Source organism: Mastigoproctus giganteus, chromosome 8 (genome assembly GCF_048544385.1).
Source record: "Mastigoproctus giganteus isolate SK-2022 chromosome 8, ASM4854438v1, whole genome shotgun sequence".
NCBI lineage: Eukaryota > Metazoa > Arthropoda > Arachnida > Uropygi > Thelyphonidae > Mastigoproctus > Mastigoproctus giganteus.
In genome coordinates this window covers 67611366-67632921 of record NC_143582.1, presented here as the reverse complement: position 1 = coordinate 67632921, position 21556 = coordinate 67611366, and the positions used below count along the sequence as shown (strand labels likewise).

The 21556-nt window shown below is 37.4% G+C and overlaps 1 protein-coding gene across 4 annotated transcripts in view; it reads right to left on the bottom strand.

The window, feature by feature from the left end:
• The window catches only part of LOC150081594 (cell division cycle and apoptosis regulator protein 1-like), a 550339-nt gene that overhangs the window by 242271 nt on the left and 286512 nt on the right, over positions 1–21556 (bottom strand). The window lies entirely within an intron of this gene.

Sequence of the window (21556 nt, the reverse complement as noted above, 5' to 3'; positions counted from 1 at the left end):
TTATTTCCAGATTTCCCCATTCCAACTAGGTGAAAGCTTATCCACTGTTGATGTAAATATGAAGATAATACAATATGGCATATTACTGGTTACACCCAAATTTCAGGCCACTGGACTTTGATTAGCAAGCAATTTCTGAAATCTTATGAAATCTGACATCTAATAACCTTTATCTCCTGACAAATCTTAACTACTGCATTAAAGAATACTGCAATTTCCCAATGGTATAATGAAAGAATAAAGCCTTTAGTCAAGAATCCAACAATGAGCAAACATGAAACAACAATATATATGGTTTTCGTTTATAAAAAAGGACCCCCCCACTCACACATGAAAAAGTTCCATCACATTAACAGTTAAATCTGAATTTTATATATCTCCAAATTTTGCAAACTCAAATATAAAATCACAAGCTTTACAAAAAAAAAAAAAAAAAAAGAAAACACTTTTTTTAATGTAACGCCCATCAACTTTGATCTATCTCTTTATTTATTTTTCAAGCTTTATACAATGTCTATGAAATAAAAGTTTAAATTTTATTTCAACCAGTCAACTGCACTTTTATATTCTTTTTGACAGCTCTATCACAAATAAATCATCTCCATCAAGACTGAATTTTAAACCTTAAAACAGATAACAGTCAATAAATGTATAACGGATGGATGGCTAAGAAATACACAACCATCAATGGATTAATGGCAGCAAATGGTTTCGCAATGCAAGTGGGAAGCAGAATTCAGTTTTACACCAAACCTAAACATTTAATAGTGTGATCATTAATATTCCTTCTAATTTACTATTTTTTGCAGTTAAAAATGAGAACTCTACAAACAAAATATAATCCTATTCATAACAGCAATAATTAGATTTAAAAAAAAAAATACTTTTATAATCAAATTGGTCTTGCTGGTTGATTTTAACATAACTTAAGAGAATTTATCCCAGTAAAATCCCTTAAATTTATAAAACTTCAAGAAACTAACTTCAAAACTTCATAGGGTTGTATTTATAACTTCACTCATCCTGAGGTGAGAAGTTATATATAATCTAAAGGGACTTTAAATTATGCTGGTTTATAGCACCTAAAAAAGTAATATAAGTTTTATTATAAAAATAAAACTTAATGTTTATAAAACATTTCATAAACATCTTTAAGTCTAACTTTAACAAGGAGTATAAATTGTTCTAAGGTATATTAGTGAAAATTATTTTTTAATATATAGAGTAATTTTTGCTATATTCTATTTAAACATTGACTTTAAAACTGACAATAAATAGTTAAAATTACAAATTATATAGTATAAGAATAAAAATAAGTGTTTCAGAAAACATTTTACTTACAATAAATACTATAAAATTCTGATAAACTACACAACTTACTGGTCATTTTTGTTTTTAATGTTAACTTTTTTTGCACATTAATACGAAAATTCAGTTTTATGGAACGTATATACCCATTTTAGAGTACTAGTCCCGGTGTTTCAAAAGGAATAAAATTTGTACCGATTTCATACTATAACAATTAATTAGAATTGTATAGAAGATGGTAATTATACTTTTGTGGCAGCTGAATTTATAAAATTATTAGATCTACAATATTAAATGCAGTTTTTGCAATGAATAATTTAACCAGAAGGAAAGTAAACCTAAACAATGAATTTTACTACCTACTCTATTTCACAAGATGGTTCCCTTTGCTCATTCAGTGGCTACTAGTCAGTTGGCTAAGTATCTTAATCTCATAGTGAGTGTTGTGAATAATTTAAAGGAACCCTAAATTATCATTGTTAATTGTTAATAACACCTAAAAAAAAAAAAGTAGAGGTTTGATACTGATTTAGAGAAAAAAAAATTTTATTAGAAAAATACGACAATATTTGTTGAATTAAACAGTCTAATACTCATGGGTTGGTCTGATAGTAACAGTAAAGCAACTGTTAAACAGAATAATATTACTGTGATGCATTTATGGCCTTTTTTTTTAGGCTTTGGTGGAAATTTATTAATATGTATCAGGCAGGGCTCAAAGGCATCATTTTAATACAGTAAACTCATAAAGAAAGCAAAATTCTAGGCTATCTATTCCTAATCACAGTGCTTATCCACTCATTGGGGAGAGAACCAAAATTCACAAAACAGCATTATCTGGGTGGTACAAATAGTAATAACAGTCTTCTCTCTCTATTAGGGAAGTGTTACTTATTCAAAAGTGCAAGGCTCCTTCAAATAAGTTAGATGTGCAAAGTTTGTTTGTTTTCTTCATGAGTTTACTGTGTATTATAATCTTACTACTTATCAAGAGCACTTGTAACTCTGACTGTCCTTGAGATATGCTAGGGATTACCAAATTAAATTAACCTTTTTTTTTACCAGAGAAATTTTCTAAATGCAACAGGTTATATGCACCTGACTGGGATGATCAATTTGTCAATTTGCAATAAATTTGTTGCAAGACAAAGTTCTGTAGTTTTCAGTATCAATAAATAAAGTTGGAAGATTTCTTTTTCAATTTCAAAATCAGATATCTCATTACAAAATGACTACATTATAATGAACCATCTCAATTTGGGTTACAGAAAATCTGGTCACTTTAGTGCAGCTGAAAATGTGTGGGTTCAGAATGCACTAAATTGAATTACAATACAAGTTCTCTTAACCAAACTGCATACCTGACATTGTTCCTTTTTTAAAGCATGCTGTCTGATGCATGACAATGGCATACTTGCACAATAGACCAATATGCTTAGAGCTAGTAGGCTGCTATGATAAACATTGCCCATCTGTTGAATTATACACTTTCTAAGATGTCAGTTTTTTTTTTTTTTTTCGTTACAAACTATGTTTGTAATATAGAAATTATATATTGTAATTACAGCAGCAGTAGTAGTAATAATCGTGGCATGTGATGCAAGAAAGCAAGCGTACGAGCTTATGTAGAATCAGCCAAAAAAAAAAAATTCACATAACCATTCACTCTAAATGTTTGTCCAGTTCCTCCTTAAATTTATTTAACCTATCAACTTCCAGAACGACAGATGGAAGTTTGTTCCAGCAATTAACCACTCGCTGGCTAAAGGCAAATTTCCGCACATCTAATCTATAGCTGTCTTTCCTCAATTCGAATTTATGACCCCTTAGGTTCGTAATCTGAACAAGTGGAAGAATCCCATCAAAATCCAGTCTGCTCAACCCATTCAAGGCCTTATACACCTCAGTCAAATCACCTCGCAGGTGCCTAGTCTCCAGCTACTGCAATTTGCAGAACTTAAGCCTCTCTCTTGGTAAGAGGATCCCTTCATTCCCCTCACCAATCCCTGTTGCCCTTCTCTGTACACACTCGAGTAAATCTACATCCTTCCTAAATTGAGGCCTCCAGACCTATATATTTACAATAACAAACAATTTAATTGAATATTACATAATTTAATGAAATACAAATGACAAAAGTTGTAGTCTCTGTGAAAACTAAGTTGTATAGTCTGAAAAGATTCAATAAACACAAGTTTTAAAAAAATGCTGTTAAATTAGTTGCCAGCAAGACAACCCAAAAACTTAAAGGAAATTTAACAACATTTATCAACAGAGGAAAACATTACAGTATGGACGAAACAGGTCTATTAGCATTAGTAGAGGCATACGATGCAAGAAAGCAAGCTTATGCAGCGTCAATAAAAAAAAAAAAAACCCTCCCATTTCACCCCTCCATTCATTCCAAATACCTGTTCAGCTCACCCTAAAATTTATTTAGGCTATTAGCATCCACAACAAAAGATGGAAGCCTGTTCCACCAATCAACAACACTGCTGGCTTAATTCAAATTTCAACATATCTATTCTACAACTATCTTTACTCAATTTAAAACTGTGTCCCCTCAGGTTCTTAGTCTGAGAAAGAGGAAGAATCCCCATCAGCTTGCTCAACCCATTCAACGACTTTACACCTCAATCTCAATCAGATCACCTTGAAGTTGCCTACTTTCCAGGCACTGCAATTTGCAGAACTTAAGCCTTTCTTGGTAAGAGCACCCCTTTGTTCCCTTCACCAATCTTGTTGCCCTTCTTTGTACTCGTTCTAGCAACTCTATATCCTTCCTAAAATGAAGCCTCCAGACCTGTACACAGTACTCTAGGTGTGGCCTCACCATTGCCTTGTATAACAGGATAATCACCTCCCTGTCCTGCCCTGACAGCCCATCTGTACTGCTCAGTGAACTTCATATTAGACTGCACAATTACCCCCAGGTACTTTTCACTTCCCACTTCCCTGAGTGTAGTACCACACAGTTGGTACGTTTCTCTTCGGTTATTGCTACCCATACGCAGTACTTTGCATTTGTCAATGTTAAACTTCAGTTGCCACTTATCAGCCCATTCTCCCAACTTATCTAGATCCAGTGGGAGTAGCATACTGTCATTAACAACCCTGCCAACCTTTGTATCATCTGCAAACTTAGACATTAAACTTGATATACCTTCATCAACATCATTGATATGTATACACAAAACAACAATCGGCCCAACACAGAACCCCGAGGAACTCCAATAATAAAATTTGTCCAAGAAGGGAACCCTGAGGAACTCCAATAATAAAATTTGTCCAAGAAGAGCAGTGTCCATTGATTACCACTCTCTGTCGATCCACTCAACCATTCCCTTTATCCATTGTAGCAACTTATCCTTAATGCCACACCTCTCCAATTTGTACAGCAGTCTTCCATGAGCAACAGTATCAAAATCTTTCCTGAAATCCAAGTACATGATATCAAAATTATTTTTGGCATTCAGTTCCTTTGTGACCACATCATAGTATCCAATCAAATTGGTCAGACAAGACCACCCTTTAACAAACCCAATCCATGTCTTAACTATTACTGCTCTCTTCTCTAGATGATCCTGCAATGCTTCTTTAACCAGTGATTCCATTATTTTCCCCGGAACACAAGTATTCGCATTAGCATTAGTAGAGGATTTTTTGATGCAAGAAAGCAAGCTTATGCAGCATCAGCCAAAAAAATAAAGAAATAAATAAAATAAATGAAATAAATAAATAAATAAAAATAAATAAATAAAAAATAACCACTTCCACTTCACACCTCTGTTCATTCGAAATACCTGATCAGCTGAGCCTTAAACTTATTTAGGCTATCAACTTCCACGACAAGGGATGGAAGTTTATTCCACCAACCAACCACCCGCTGGCTAAAGGCAAATTTCCTCACATCTATCCTACATCTGTCTTTCCTCAATTTGAATTTATGCCCTCTCAGGTGATTATTCTGAGCAAGAGGAAGAATCCCATCAGCATTGCGCATGATCAAACCATTCAAGGCTTTATACACCTCTATCAGATCACCTCACCGGTGCCTAGTCTCCAGACACTGTAATTTGCAAAACTTAAGCCTTTCTTCGTAAGACCACCCCTTTGTTCCATTCACTAACCTTGTTGCCCTTCTCTGTACTCGTTCCAGCATCTCTACATCCTTCTTGAAATGAGGCCTCCAGACCTGTATACAGTACTTGTTTGTTATTTGGTTTTCAGGAGCATTAGCAACTAAGGCCATATTGCTCGGGGAATATGCGGTGGTCATTCCCTGACCTTTCCGCATCCTCCGTATTTGGTGGTGACGGGCTCGAACCCCGGTCTAATCAAGAAGCGTGTGCTACGCACTGCTGCTCCTTCCCACCTGGCTACGGAGGCGCCTGTATACAGTACTCTAGTGTGGTCTGACCATTGCCTTATACAAGGGAATAATCACCTCCTTATCCCTGCTAGAAAAATTCCTATATATCATCGACAATACACCATGAGCTACTCCTACAGCCCGTCTGCACTGCTCAGAAAACTTCATATCTGCCTGCACAACCACCCCAGGTCCCTTTCATTCTCTACCACTGTCAGTGTAGTACCAGAGAGTTGATACGTTGCTCTGGGGTTGCTGTTTCCCATATGTAGTATTTTACATTTGTCAATGTTAAACTTCATTTGCCACCTCGAAGCCCATCTGTTCAATCTTTCCAGATCCTGTTGCAGTAGCATAGTGTCAGTAGTGTCCTTGACAACCCTGCCAACCTTCGTATCGTCGACAAACTTGGACATTAAGCTTGATATACCATCAATATCATTTATAAATACAGAAAACAATAATGGACCCAATACTGAATTTGCAATTTGCCTCCAATGCTACACTGCTCCAATTTGTGCAGCAGTCTTCCATGTGCAACAGTATCAAAAGCCTTTCTAAGATCCAAGTATATAATATCAAAGTTATTCCTTGCATCCATTTCCTTTGTGATGGCATCATAGTATCCAATCAAATTGGTCAGGCAAGACTTCCCATTAACAAAACCATGCTGTGTCTGAGCTATAACTGAAATCTTGTCTAGATGATCCTGCAGTGCTTCTTTAACCGGTGCCTTCATTAATTTTCCGGGAACAGAAGTTAAACTCACAGGTCTATAATTACTTGTGTCAGCCTTTGATCCTCCTTTGTGAATTGGGATCACATTTGCACATCTCCAATCCATAGGTACTTCCCCTGAGTCCAAAGAAGCTCTCATAATTATGGCTAAGGGTTTGCTTGCTTCCTTTGCTGCTTCCTTTAATATAACTGGATAGATCTCATCCACCCCAGGTGCCTTTCTTGTATTTATCTTTAACAATTTCTCCTCCACTTTACTCTCAGTTATTACAAGATTCTCTAGCTTACTGCCAGAGTTGAATACACCTCTGGCATTCCCCTCGCTGAATAACTCCTCATGTGTGAATGCCGATGCATAATATTCATTTAGTTTGTTAGCTACCTGAGCAGGACCATCAACAGTTGATCCATCGATATCAAGTGGACCAATCTGATTCATCCTCTTCCTTCTGGAGTTTACATAAGTAAAGAAATCTTTGCTGTTTTTCTTTGCATCCCTTGCCTAAGATTTCTCGTAATCTGCCTTCGCCTACCTAACCTCCTTTGTAACTTGGTTACAGATCAACTTGTATCTATCATAGGCTTCTGTGTCACATGTTAATTTCTATGTATCCCATGCATTTTTCTTCTCTGCCATATGTCTCATTAGTTCATCTGACATCCACTTAGGCCTAAACCTTGAACAATATTTCTTAGTTGGTATGGAAAGCCTAGTAGCCTCCAAGATAAGTTCTTTGAATGCTTCCCATTTTGAATTTGCTGTTGGTAATATCATCAGTTGGTCCCACTGTATAGAATTTAAATACTGTCTCAGTCCATCGTAGTCGCCTTTATGAAAGCAATAACTCTTCCCTTTACCCCTAATGGTAGTTACCTCTTTGAGTAAATCCCACTTCAGCACACTGTGATCACTGCCACCTAGTGGTTCATTTACCTGCAGATTCTTAATGCATGAAGAATCACTACTGATAATCAAATCAAGAGTAATACTCCCTCTAGTTGTCTCCCGAACATGCTAATGTAGAAAACAATCATCCAATAAATCCACAAAAACTTTGCTAGTGTGTGAGTGACCAGCCCCCAAATTCCGGTCAATATCTGGGAAATTAAAATCCCCCATTATAAGACTCTCTGATTTACTGGCCCATTCTATTTCCCTGTACAGTTTCCTATTATACTCATCAGAGTCATTAGGCCTATAGCACACTCCTACTCTCAATTTTCATCTCCCAATGCTAATGTCACACCAAACTGACTACACACTGCACTGTCCAGCAATGTCGACTGGCTTCACTTCCTTGGATTTTATGTATTTCTTAACTAATAGCATAACCCCTCCTCCCTTCCTACCCTGTCTATCCTTTCTGTAGACATTGTACTCCCCAAATTCCAGTTCTGCATTCCTTATATCTGTGTGACACCACATCTCTGAAATCCCCACAATATCTGCCTTTGATGTTTTGAGTAACTAACTCAAACGCAAGTAACTACAAGTTAAACTACTTGTAATTACTTGCGTCACCTTTTGAACCCCTTTGTCAATTGGTGATATATTTGCACACCTCCAGTCCATGGGACCTCTACTGAGTCCATGTAAGCTCTCATAATCATGGCTAAGGGTTTGCTTACTTCCTTTGCTGCCTCTTTAATATAGCTGGATAGATCCCGTCCACCGCAGGTGCCTTCCTTATGTTTAATTTCAACCATTTCTCCTCTACTTTGTTCTCAGTTATTACAAAATCACTTAGCTCCCTGTTAGCATTTGATAAACTTCTGGCAGTCCCCTCATTGAATAACCTCTCGTGTGTAAATGTAGATGCAAAATACTCATTCAGTTTATCAGTTACCCAAGCATGATCATCAATATTCAACCCATTTATGTAAAGTGGTCCAATCTGATTCATCCCTTTCCTTCCTTCTAGAGTTTACATAAGTAAAGAACTTTTTGCTGTTTTTCTTTGCATCCTTTGCCAAAGATTTCTCGTAACCAGCCTTCGCCTGCTTAACCTCTTTTGTGACAATTACAGACAAGCTTACAACTGCCAAGCTTATATAGGCTTCTGTGTCACCTGATAATTTATATGCATCCCATACATTCTTCTCTGCAACAAGCCTCATTAATTCATCTGACATCCATTTAGGACTAAACCTTGAACAGTAGCCTCCAAAATTAAGTTCCTGAAGGCTTCCCATTTAGAATTCAATTGGTAACATCATCAGTCAATCACACTGTACAAAATTTAAAAACTGTCTGAAACGTCTGTAGTCATCTTTACGAAAGCAAAAGCCTTCCCTTTAGCTTTGATGGTAGTTATACCTTTAAGTAATTCCCACATCAGTACGTTGTAATCACTGTCACCTAGTGGTTCCTTTATTTGCAAATTCTTGATGCATGAATAATCACTGCTGATAATCAGATCAAGAGTATTACTTACTCTGGTTGCATCTCCAACATGTTGCTGTAGAAAACAGTCATCCAATAAATCCACAAAAGTCTTGTTAGTGTGCGAGTGACCAACTCAAAAGTTCCAGTCAATATCTGGAAATTAAAAATTCACCATTATAAGACATTCTGATTTCCTGGCCCACTCTATTTCTCTGCACAATTTCTCGTTATACTCATCAGATTCATTAAGCTATAACACACAGCTACTCTCATTTTTTCCCCTTTCCCTGTGCTTATTTCACACCAAACAGACTCAACACTGCATTGTTCACCAACATCAATTAGATGCACTTCCTTAGATTTTGTGTGGTTTCTTAACTTATAAGATGTTACCTAGAAAAAAATGGCAAAGAAGCACAGCCTGTAGTATCAGGATACAAAAAATTCGAAGTCAGAATCAGGATAGATGCCTGCAGTGACATAAATGGAACTCACAAATTTTCACTCCTTATTATTGATAAATGAACTAATCCTGGGGATTTTTTTAAAATTATTATTATTATTATTAATATTAATAATTTTAGTAGTAGTAATGGCATATGATGAAAGAAAGCAAGCTTATGAAGCATCAGCCAAAAAAAAAAAAAAAAAAAAAAAAACAACCCACATCAATGGGAGAAGACAGAGAGTGGTAATCAATGGACGCTGCTCTTCATGTATTAATGTTATTAGTGGAGTACCCCAAGGTTCAGTGTTGGGTGCACTGTTGTTTTGTATATTTATCAATGATATTCATGAAGGTATATCATGCTTAACATCCAAGTTTGCAGATGATACTAAGGTTGGCAGGGTTGTTAGTGGCAGCAATGGCAGTGTTCTACTGCAACAGAATCTAGAAAAAATTGAGCAGATTGGGCTGAGAAGTGGCAACTGAAGTTTAACATTGAGAAATTCAAAGTACTGCATATGGGTGGAAGGATTCCCAGAGAAATATACCAACTGGTATGTTTCTCTGGGAATCCCTCAACCGGTGAAATACCACCACTTTGCTTATTGGAGGCTTGAAGTGGTGGAACCTATGTTTAGTCTCTAGAGCAAAGTTCCGGTCAACCCTTCCCTATTTCTTCCATCATGCAGTATGAATGATGACTTTTGAGGTTATGATGAACATCGCGGCAAGATCCAATATTCCTTACATTTCGAGTGTACAGCTCTAAAACGGTGTTCGCCGGCCAGCCGCTAGTTAGTACACCGGACCGAACCTATTGGTAACTCTCTAGAAGGCTTCCAGATCAGCTAGTGTATAATCTTGCTACCTCTACTCTGCCAGACAGTTACTGGAGGTAGTCCGAGTAGTGTGTATACGGGGAGCATTGTCGAGGTATATTCTTACCATGTGTATGCCATACCCAAAAATTTCACTACTTCATACAGCATGTCATCCCCACTTTTTCTTACTATTGAATACACCATGAATTGTCGAACTAATAGAGCAAGCTTATCGGCGAAAAGATCTAAACCTCCCAAGCACTTCCTAATTCATTTCACAAATATACGTGGTCTCGATTCGAATCTTAACGATGTCCATTTCCACTTGCAGTCTGCCAAACCCCATGTACTTTTTCTGACAGAATCTCAGTTATCGGTTGATTCAACTACTGCTCATCACAGATGCCAAATTATTCGCTGTATGATTCCTTTGGCCTCATAGGTGGCACTTGTGCATATGTCCGTTCTGATATTCCCTGTCAGAGACTTATCAATTTGGAATCTCCTCTCTTTGATCTTTTCTAGCTTAAAATCTCTCTACCTCACTGTGTAAAATTCATCTGTTGTCTCTACGGTTCTCCCAACTCCACTAATCACTTGGAGCTCTTTGACTTCCTCTCTTTGCAACTTGACTTTCTCCAGTCCAACTTTCCTAACAGTGAGGTAATTTTCCTTGGTGATTTTAATGTTCACAACTCCAGCTGGCTTCCGTTTTCTAGCCACACCGACCCAGCTGGTCGAGATGCTGAGGCTTTTGCAATTACTAATGACCTTGCACAGATTGTTCAATTACCTACAAAAATACCAGACAATCTTAACCATAAAGCCAACATGCTTGATTTTTTTCTCACAAACAACCCTTCTAAGTACACAGTCGAAGTGAGAGGTCCTTTAGCCACTTAAGATCACAACTTGATGATTGTCTCTTCTGCAATGGAGCCTTACTGTTTCAAAACTTCTGATGTCAACGTTTGCCCAGATCGCGTCAGTGAAATTATTCTTACAGGAATGGAATCCTTTATCCCACGCTCCTCTTTAAAATCTTGTCCTTTATCTAAACCTTGGTTTTCCAATAAATGTGCTAAGGCTGTTCAAGAGAAGAATGTTGCATATCGTAATTGGCTTGTTTCTAATTCTTCAGTTTCATTTTCTGCCTACACCAAAGCTCGTAACAATTGTAAAGCAGTTATGAATCAGTCCAAACTAGAGTTTGAACAGGCTAAAAGTAGAAAACTTGCTTCTTGCCCTAATGGTAGCCGAGCATTCTGGTCCCTTGCCAAAGCTATTGGCCACAACTTTTGCCCATCTCTGCTCCCACCTCTGTCCACACCAGATGGTTCTGTTGTCACTTCAGCCAAGGATAAAGTTGACCTGCTAGCATCCCATTTTTGTTCAAACTCATGTATTAATGATCTTGGTAAAACACCTCCCAACATTCCCAACATACTCCATTCAATGCCTCCGGTGATCTTCCATCAAAAAGGAATTCAGAATGATTTTGATGAATCTTGATGCTCAGAAAGTTTCAGGTCCTGATGGTATTTCTCCACTTGTTCTCAAAATCTGTGTTTCTTTGCTGTCTTTTTTCACTTTCTTATTCCAAAGGTGTTTTTCCTTCTGCTTGGAAATTTCCTCATATCCAGCCAGTTCCTAAAAAGGGTGACAAATCCCTCCCATCCAGTTATAATCCCATTGTAATTACTTCTACTCTTTTTGAAGTAATGGAGAAATAAATTAACCGGTAACTCTTAAACTACCTAAAAACCTGCCATCTGATCAACAATCGCCAGCATGGATCCGGTCAGTGTCGATCCACTAGTGATATTCTAGCTTATGTTACCCATATATGGATAAATTCAATGGAAAAGTTTAGTGAAACACAAGCAGTTGCTCTTGACATCTCAAAGGCTTTCGATCGTGTTTGGCATAAAGGTCTTCTAAACAAGCTTCCATCCATATGGTTTGCCAACTGGTTTTTTTGTAATTGATTATCCAGTTTTTTCTCTGATCGCTCACTGAGTCTGATGGTAGATGACTTTCTGTCTTCTAACTTCTCCACTAACACTGGTATCCCACAAGGTTCAGTTCTTTCCCCCACTCTTTTCCTCTTGTATATCAATGACCTTCTTCCATTGACTGGAAATCCTATCCATAGTTTTGCTGATGATAGCACATTGCATTCCACTTTCCATTTTGAGAAACCTTGGAATACCTGCTACCCATTCCTTAAATGCCAATCTCCAGTGAGGCAAAGACAACTTATTGATTTCCATCATTCTAAAACTCGGTCTTGTCTTATATCTCGCAAAAAGGATTCTTGTGCTCCAATGCTTATTTATGGCGACACTCCGATTTCTACGCAAGGTGATATCTCTCTTTTTGGGATTACCCTGACTTCTAATTGATGAAGGTATATCAGGCTTAATGTCGAAGTGTGCAGATGGTCAGGCCACACCTTGAGTACTGCGTACAAGTCTGGAGGCCTCATTTTAGGAAGGATGCAGATTTACTTCAGCGTGTACAGAGAAGGGCAACAAGATTGGTGAGGGGAATGAAGGGATCCTCTTACCAAGAGAGGCTTACGTTCTGCAAATTGCAGTGGCTGGAGACTAGGCACCTGCGTGGTGATCTGATTGAGGCGTATAAGGCCTCGAATGGGTTGAGCATGCTGAATTCTGATGGGATCCTTCCACTTGTTCAGATTACGAACATAAGGGGGCATAAATTCAAATTAAAAAAGACAGATGTAGAATAGATGTGTGGAAATTTTCCTTTAGCCAGGGGGTGGTTAATTGATGGTTCAAACTTCCATCTGTCATTGTGGAAGTTGATAGGTTGAATAAATTTAAGGAGGAACTGGACAGGCATCTAGAGGGAATGGCGTGATTTTTTTTTTTTTTTTTGGCCGATGCTGCATAAGCTCATACACATGCTTTCTTGCATGCACCACTAATACTACTACTAATCTGTTTTGGCACAAGCACATTACAAATATTTCTTTCTCTGCATCTAAAAAACTTGGTTTTCTCTTTTGCTCTCGGTGTTACTTTACTTCCAAACAGCTATTCACTCTGTACAAATCGCAAATTCGCCCTACCATGGAATAATGTTCCCACATCTGGGGCAGTGCCCCCAAAACCTCTCCCAGGCTTCTGGATTCCATTCAAAAGAGGGCAGTTAGATTAATTAATGACTCATTTCTAACAGAGTCTCTTCACTTGCTGTCTCATAGACGTACTGTTTCTGCTGCATGACTTTTCTACAGATACTTCCATGAGCACTGTTCTTCTGAATTAGCTTCTATAATTCGTGCTCTCTCTCTTTCGAAACAGTCCGAACACACGTCGCCACCAGCCAACATCCATTTACTGTCCATCTTCAAACTCACAGCACCAACCTTTCTTCTTCCTTGTTTATTCATTCAACTGCCGTTTTCTGGAACAACCTTTCTTCATATGTATTTCCTGAAAATTACAGTCTATAGAAGTTCAAGTCTAATGTCAACAAATATCTTCTTTCGTCTTCTCGACCTCCAACCCAAGCACAGTACTAAGTACTATAGGTTCTAATACCTCTGGTGTTTGGGATTTCATAAAAAAAAAAGTGATTCTGAATTCCACCTTTGATCACAGTCTCCATGATTTTCCCTACTACTGAAGTTAGACTAACCGGCCGGTAATATCTCACTTCACTCTTAAAACTGACCTTATGTATTGGAGATGCATCGGCACTTTTCCCATCCAAAGGAATCACTCCAGAGTCCAGCGATGTTCTCATAATTAGCCTCAATGGTTCAATGCACTCACTTGCACCTCCCTTAAAGATTACAGGGTACATACCATCAACCCCAGGAGCCTTACTCACCTATAGGCTCGAAAGTTTTTCATTAAATAAACATGTGAAATTTCAACATCATTAATTACATTTTTTTCAACTTCAATCCCATAATTTCTCATTGACATAAAGGGTTTTCTTCTGTAAATATCGATGCAAAGTAACTGTTGGGTCCACTGCAACTTCAGCTGGAGTATCTAATACTATCCCACGTCTATTACATAAGGGTCCGATCTGGTTTGTCCTCTCGTTTCACGTGTTTAAATAAGAATTCATTACCCCCCCCCCACACACACACACATACACCTTTGCTCTCTTTGCCAGTGATTTCTCATAACCTTTTCTGTGGCACTATTACAGTTCAATTTGTAGCTGTTATAGGCTTCAGTACTTTTTATTGCTCTGCAATTTTTCCATGCCATCTTTTTCTGCTCAAATAATCTGGCATCTTCATTATTCATCCAACTTTGAATCATCCTCATGGAATATTTTTTAATGGTATATAGGCATTCAAGGCTTCTGTGATTAATGTTTTAAAGGTATACCATAATTCAATTGTATTCACTTGGTCTATGTCAGGAATTTCTGATCTTGAGGGCTCTAAAGATGGATAGTTACTTATATATGCATGTTGGCTCCTTTTGGCCCTGGGGGGTTTGTCCCAGGTTACTGGCACTGCCACGGGGAGGCAGGAGCAGTGCCACGAGGTAAGCAAGTGGCTGTTAGTTGTATTAGTAATAAAGAAAAACGAAACAGAAAGGTTTCTTTCCTTTCTGGGCCTTTTCCTACTTCTTGTAGAACGAAAGAGCTACTGAAATATAAAATGAGGAAAACAATATTTAGAAATAAACAGAATATATAATGACAAAAGCTCTTTAGATAGCTCGCTTTGAAAAACGCACTGAGATTGCTTGGCCACGGAACCCTTGGCACCCCAGGGCCAAAAGTGAAGACTATTCTCAAGAAAGACAACGTACACAGCAAACATGAGACCTACAAACACTGGTCAACATGTAAAATTCTACGATAATGAAAATATGCCATTTTGACTAATTTTATGCTGCTGAACACCAAAAACCACATTAAAATTTGTCAATTGGCTCTTGTTTTCGAATTACAGTTGGGGTATCATATTGACGAACTCTATATTATCAACTAGGGCAACACCGCAGTTTCAATACGACCACACTCATCAGATGATCGGCAATGTCACCGTGCTCTGCATCAGGTAATAAGTTGTTGTCACCTCAAATGTGTCTTCAACTCTGTTGCACTAATCCTTGAATATGGCTAGGTACAGGTGATTTGTTCTCAGTTAAAGGTTGTTCTCTGTAAGATTAATATGCCCTGTAATTGTGTTAATAGTCCAGATGACTTAGTAGTAGTAGTAGTAGTAGTAGTGGCACTTGATGCAAGAAAGCAAGTGTAGGAGCTTATGCAGCACCAGCAAAAAAAAAAAAAAAAAAAAAAATCACACCATACCCTCCAATTGCCTGTCCAGTTCCTCCTTAAATTTATTTAACCTATCAACTTCCACAACGACAGATGGAAGTTTGTTCCAGCAATTAACCACCCGCTGGCTAAAGGCAAATTTCCGCACATCTATTCTACATCTATCCTTTCTTAATTTGAACTTATGTCCCCGTAGGTTCGTATTCTGAACAAGTGGGAGGATCCCATCAGAATTCAGCGTGCTCAATCCATTCAAGGCCTTATAGACCTCAATCAGATCACCGCGCAGGTGCCTAGTCTCCAGCCACTGCAATTTGCAGAACTTAAGCCTCTCTTGGTAAGAGGATCCCTTCATTCCCCTCACCAATCGTGTTGCTCTTCTCTGTACACGCTCAAGCAAATCTACGTCCTTCCTAAAATGAGGCCTCCAGACCTGTACGCAGTACTCAAGGCGTGGCCTGACCATTGCCTTATACAGAGGGACAATCACCTCCTTTTCCCTGCTAGCAAAATTCCTATATATCATTGACAAAACACCATGACCTGCCCTAGCAGCCTGTCTACATTGCTCAGAAAACTTCATATCTGACTGCACAATTACTCCCAGGTCTTTTTCATTTTCTACCACCTTAAGTGTAGTACCACACAGTTGGTACGTTTCTCTGGGGTTACTTCTACCCATATGCAGTACTTTGCATTTGTCAAGGTTAAACTTCAGTTGCCACTTCTTAGCCCATCTGCCCAAATTATCTAGATCCTGTTGCAGTAGCACACTGCCATTACTGTCATTAACAACCCTGCCAACCTTCGTGTCATCTGCAAACTTCGACATTAAGCCTGATATACCTTCATCAATATCATTGATAAATATACAAAACAACAGTGGACCCAACACCGAACCCTGTGGGACTCCACTAATAACATTAGTCCACGAAGAGCAGCACCCATTGATTACCACCCTCTGTCTTCTCCCACTTAACCATCCTTTTATCCATTGTAGCAACTTACCCTTAATACCATTCTGCTCCAATTTGTACAGTAGTCTTCCATGCGCAACAGTGTCAAAAGCTTTCCTGAAATCCAAGTATATGATATCAAAATTATTTTTTGCATCCAGTTCCTTTGTGACCACATCATAATAACCAATCAAATTTGTCAGACAAGACTTTCCCTTAACAAACCCATGCTGTGTCTGAATTATTGCTGCAGTCTTGTCTAGATGATCCTGCAATGCATCTTTAACCAGTGACTCCATTATTTTACCCGGAACAGAAGTTAAACTAACTGGTCTGTAATTATTCGTGTCACCCTTCGAACCTCCTTTGTGAATTGGGGATACATTTGCACATCTCCAGTCCGTGGGAACCTCCCCTGAATCCAAGAATGCTCTCATAATTATGGCTAAGGGTTTGCTTAGTTGCTTTGCCGCCTCCTTTAATATAACTGGATAGATTCCATCCGCCCCAGGTGCCTTTCTTATGTTTAACTTCAACAATTTCTCCTCCACTTTGCTCTCAGTTATTACAAAATCATTAAGCACACTGCTACAATTTGATAACCTTCTTCCATTTTCAAACTGTAATGATTCCTCACGTGTGAATGTAGATGCAAAATACTCATTCAAACTTCTGTTACATATGTAGAGAAGTCACTTTAGCTTCAAGAAAGCATCCCTTAACTCAAGCCATAAAAAAGGCCCACTTCTTGTACTTTGGGTGTAAAGTAGGCAACCAGGACAAGAACTGGGCTCCACACATATGCTGCACTACTTGTTCATCAAAACTCAACGTTCTTTGTTGAATCGAAAAGGACGTTTTATGCCTTTAGCAGTGCCCATGATATGGAGGGAGCCAACAAATCATGTCATAGACTGTTACTTCTGTATGGTGCCTCCTGTTAGAAAAGGGATGGTTTTTTTTTTTTAAGGAGCATTAGCAACTAAAGCCATATTGCTCCGGGATATGCGGTGGTCATTCCCTGACCATTCCACATCCTCCATATTTAGTGGTGACGGCTCGAACCCTGGTCTAATCAAGAAGTGTGTGCTATGCACTGCTGTGCTATGCATTGTCATCCCAGAAAAGGGATGACAATGAAGAAAAAGTGGACAGTGACGTACCCAAATATACCATCTGCAATTCGTCCCATGCCTCACAGTGAAGTATTACCTATTCCTGAACCACCCAACCATTTTTCCATATATTCTGATGAAGGTGAAGACACTGATGAAAGTCAACTTGATATACACAAAGAAGTACAGCAGCCATCTACGTCAAGGGACCCGCCATTTTGTTGTTGTTGTTATTTGGTTTTTAGGAGCATTAGCAACTAAGGCCATATTGCTCCGGGATATGCGGTGGTCATTCCCTGACCTTTCCGCATCCTCCGTATTTGGTGGTGACGGGCTTGAACCCCGATCTAATCAAGAAGCGTGTGCTACGCACTGCTGCTCTTTCCCACCTGGCTACGGAGGCGCCAGCCGCCATTTTGTGAAAACTTTATCCTTTTGAACCACATAAGATCACAGAAAGTGAGCTTAATAACAGCTTTGCATATGCAAACACAGAGAACATCCTCTTAGGTAACTATCAGAAGTATGAGTGGTAGATATGTGGTGATTTAAAGGTAATCACCATTTTATTAGAACTGCAAAAGGGTTACACTAAGCATTGTTGCTTTCTCTGTGAGTGAGATAGTGCCAAGGATATGTACTGCAAGAAGAGGAGTTAGCCTCAACAAAAATCATTAACACCTGGAATGAAGAATGTAGCATTTAAACCACTGATAGATCGAAATAAAGTTTTACTTCCACCATTATACATCAAACCAAATAAAGTGGTTGGTTGGTGGAACAGACTCCCATCCCTTGTGGTGGAGGTTGATAGCCTAAATAAGTTTAAGGCTCAGCTGGACAGGTATTTTGAACGAACAGAGGGGTGAAGTGGAAGTGGGTTTTTTTTTTTTTTTTTGGCTGATGCTGCATAAGCTTGCTTTCTTGCATCAAATGCCTCTACTAATGCTAATGCTAAAGTTTTACTTCCACCATTCCAAACCCTTCATGAAAAATTCCATGAAGGCATTGGAAGTGAACAGTCCTGCATTCACATACCTGCAAGAAAAATTCCCAAGACTCCTACAGAGAAGATTAAGGAAGGTGTTTTCATTGGTCCCCAACTAATGCAACTTTTCAAAGATTAACAGTTCGAAGGTACCCTTAGCGATAGCAAGAAATCAGCGTGGAAAGCCTTTAAAAATATTTTGACTGTTTTTCTAGGAAAAGTTAAAGCAGGCAACTACAGGCAGCTTGTGGAATATCTCATTACTTCTTACAAAAAACTGGGGTGCAACATGCCACTGAAAATGCATTCCTTGCACTCACATCTGGATTTCTTCCTGCCAAACTGTGGTGCCATCAGCAATGAACATGATGAGCATTTCCTGCAAGACATCACAGTGATGGAACAAAGATACAAAAGCAAATTGAGTGTCACCATGTTAGCTGATTATTGCTGGATGGTGAAAAGGTCCTTTTTATGATACACGTATGTTTGTAGCTATATCTTATTGCCATATAAATAAAAAATACCTTGTATAAATATAAAAAAAATACTTTTTTTTCGAAAACAAGAGCCAACTGCCATTTCAAGCACTATTTCCATGTTTAGCACCCCAAAATCTATAAAGTATACTTACTTTCATACCAGTAACAAGATATGACCTAAAATTTGTTATTCAGTCTTCTCTTAATGACCGAATTTCTTGAGACAAAGCTTTTTATTTATATAAATGAGCTTAATTGTAATAAGGGCTAAATATAAATATAGTAAAAGACAATTATTATAAATCCTGCTCACAATGAGAAGTCCAGATTAACAAGCATTATTTAATACTACTAATGTTTGTTAAATTATTTAATGCACCCTTTGTTTAAATGTAAAGATAAACAAGTGACAGGAAATAAAGATTTACGTGAATCTTTTCATCACACATTGCTATACTTACTACTGATATATTGCTGTGGCTGTTTGTTTTTCTATATTTCAATGAAAGATATTGTTCAATTTTGTACACCTTGTAGCCATGTCTTCAACTGATGTCTCCATCATCACATTATAAAACTTGTTAATTACATCAAAGCTTGCATTAATCTTGAATAAGGTGGAATGGTAATTACCTCCTCTACCTCTTTTTCAACAGAAGTGACTTGCTTGTTCTATATACTTCCTATAATTCAATAATTATAGGAACTGACTATAATTCAATCACATCTCTGAGTTGAACCAACAACAATTAATCAGCGGTGATGAAATTATCCTTTGTGTAACATTCACATGTAAGAGACCACATCATACGCCGTTAATACAGATAGGTAATAGATGGATATATAGATCAGAAGTGAATACACAACAGATTTTTTTTTATTTTTTTTATTTCTTGAAATTTATTATTCAGCATTTAACTTCTTTAACCAATAGTTTGGCTATAATAAAAATTCTGTGCGATCGGTATTTATTTAGAGTTTGTCAAACTGTCATATTCTACAGCACACTTTTACTCTATGTAAAAACACACATATTATTTCCATCCATTTTGCTATTTAAAGAAACCAAGATTATGACAGGAAAGGGCACGTGACTTTTACTGGTTCCTTCCCAATAATTTCAGTCAGTATTCTCTCAAACTGTAGTACTCATTGCACATACCACCGAGTTAAGAAATATTACTGCTATTAATTTGCAATAGGCACAACGGCACCACTTTGAAAGCTGTTTTAATAGTTTTATCATTCCTTCTAAGGTGGCTAGGGTGTCAGTGTGGCACTTGAGAGCCATAGTGGTTTAAGTTGTAAGATGCCAACTGATACAACTATCAATTTTTAGTAAAAGAGCATCATTCCTAAACAACAATTCAACCACTACAACTGAAAGAGCATGACTTACATCTGTTTGCTAAAGAAAATATAAACAAACAAAAATCTATGTTAAGAGAATGTGTAAATTTTCTTTACAGGTCTCTTAAATTGAGAGCATTGCTAAAAGTTGGATTAATGTTACAGAACAGATAACAAAATCCACCTGTTGTTGTTTTCCAGTAGAAACAGCTGTCACAGCATGGCACTTGTATTACAAATAAAGAATACCTACTGTATACAAAGGGGGCTTCCAAGCCTTTGTTACTAAATATAAACTACAATGGTAGGATAATGCTATAATTTTTCATATAGTTTCTAATACCAGCTAAATGAATATGTTGTGGATTGTAAATCTAAAGCATTCACATAGTATACTTTTTTTTCAGCATTGCTCAACAACACTATTACTTTAAAATCTGAAAGTTTGCAGTAAAAAAACTACTAAGTTCAGGAATTGTTAATAATGACTGTAAAATGGAAAGACAATCTTTAAAACACTACAGTGCATTAAGAATGTTTTTTGTAACAAAAACTATTCTTAAGGCAATACAAAAAACATATATGCAGAGGAAGCTATTACATATTTTTGCATGTTTATGGAAAGGATGATTCTGTATGCCACTAAATTAGAAATATTTGAAGAAATTTTATTTATTTATTTATTATTATTATTTATTTTTTTTTTTCCAATTTGTGACAGTTCTTTTTTAAGCAGCTCTAATACATAGATAAATAAGCATATCTGAATTTAATTCCAATGGGCAAATACAAAATTAAAATGCTGTTAAAACCATTCCTTTAGACAAGCAAGAATTAATTTAAATCACCATTAGAAGTCCAAAAGAAATAGTGATGATTTAAATTAATTCATATGTCTAAAGAAATGGTTTTAGAATGGTATCAGAAAAGGCCAAAAGGAGAGAAGGAGATTTTTTTTTTTTTTTTTAATTCAAATTTTAGAGTTGAATTAAATTTGCTAACAACATGCACATTTTATATTAAGATATAGCTATAGGTAGGACTGTTTACAGTAAAATATGCTTCCAAACATTAGAATCTTTGGATTTATGTCTTGGAGGCACTACTACCAAATGATTATAAGTGCTTCAATTTGCACACTTTCTCCCCCCCCCCCACCCACATCAGAAATGTTGAGTCAAAGTTTTGTTTATAACAATGGCCCAATGTTCAGACTTGGTCAGTTGGGCCATTGTTATAAGCAAAATTTTTACTGAATATTTCTGAAGAGGGGAATGTCAAGACCATTTCCAAAGTTACATAAAAA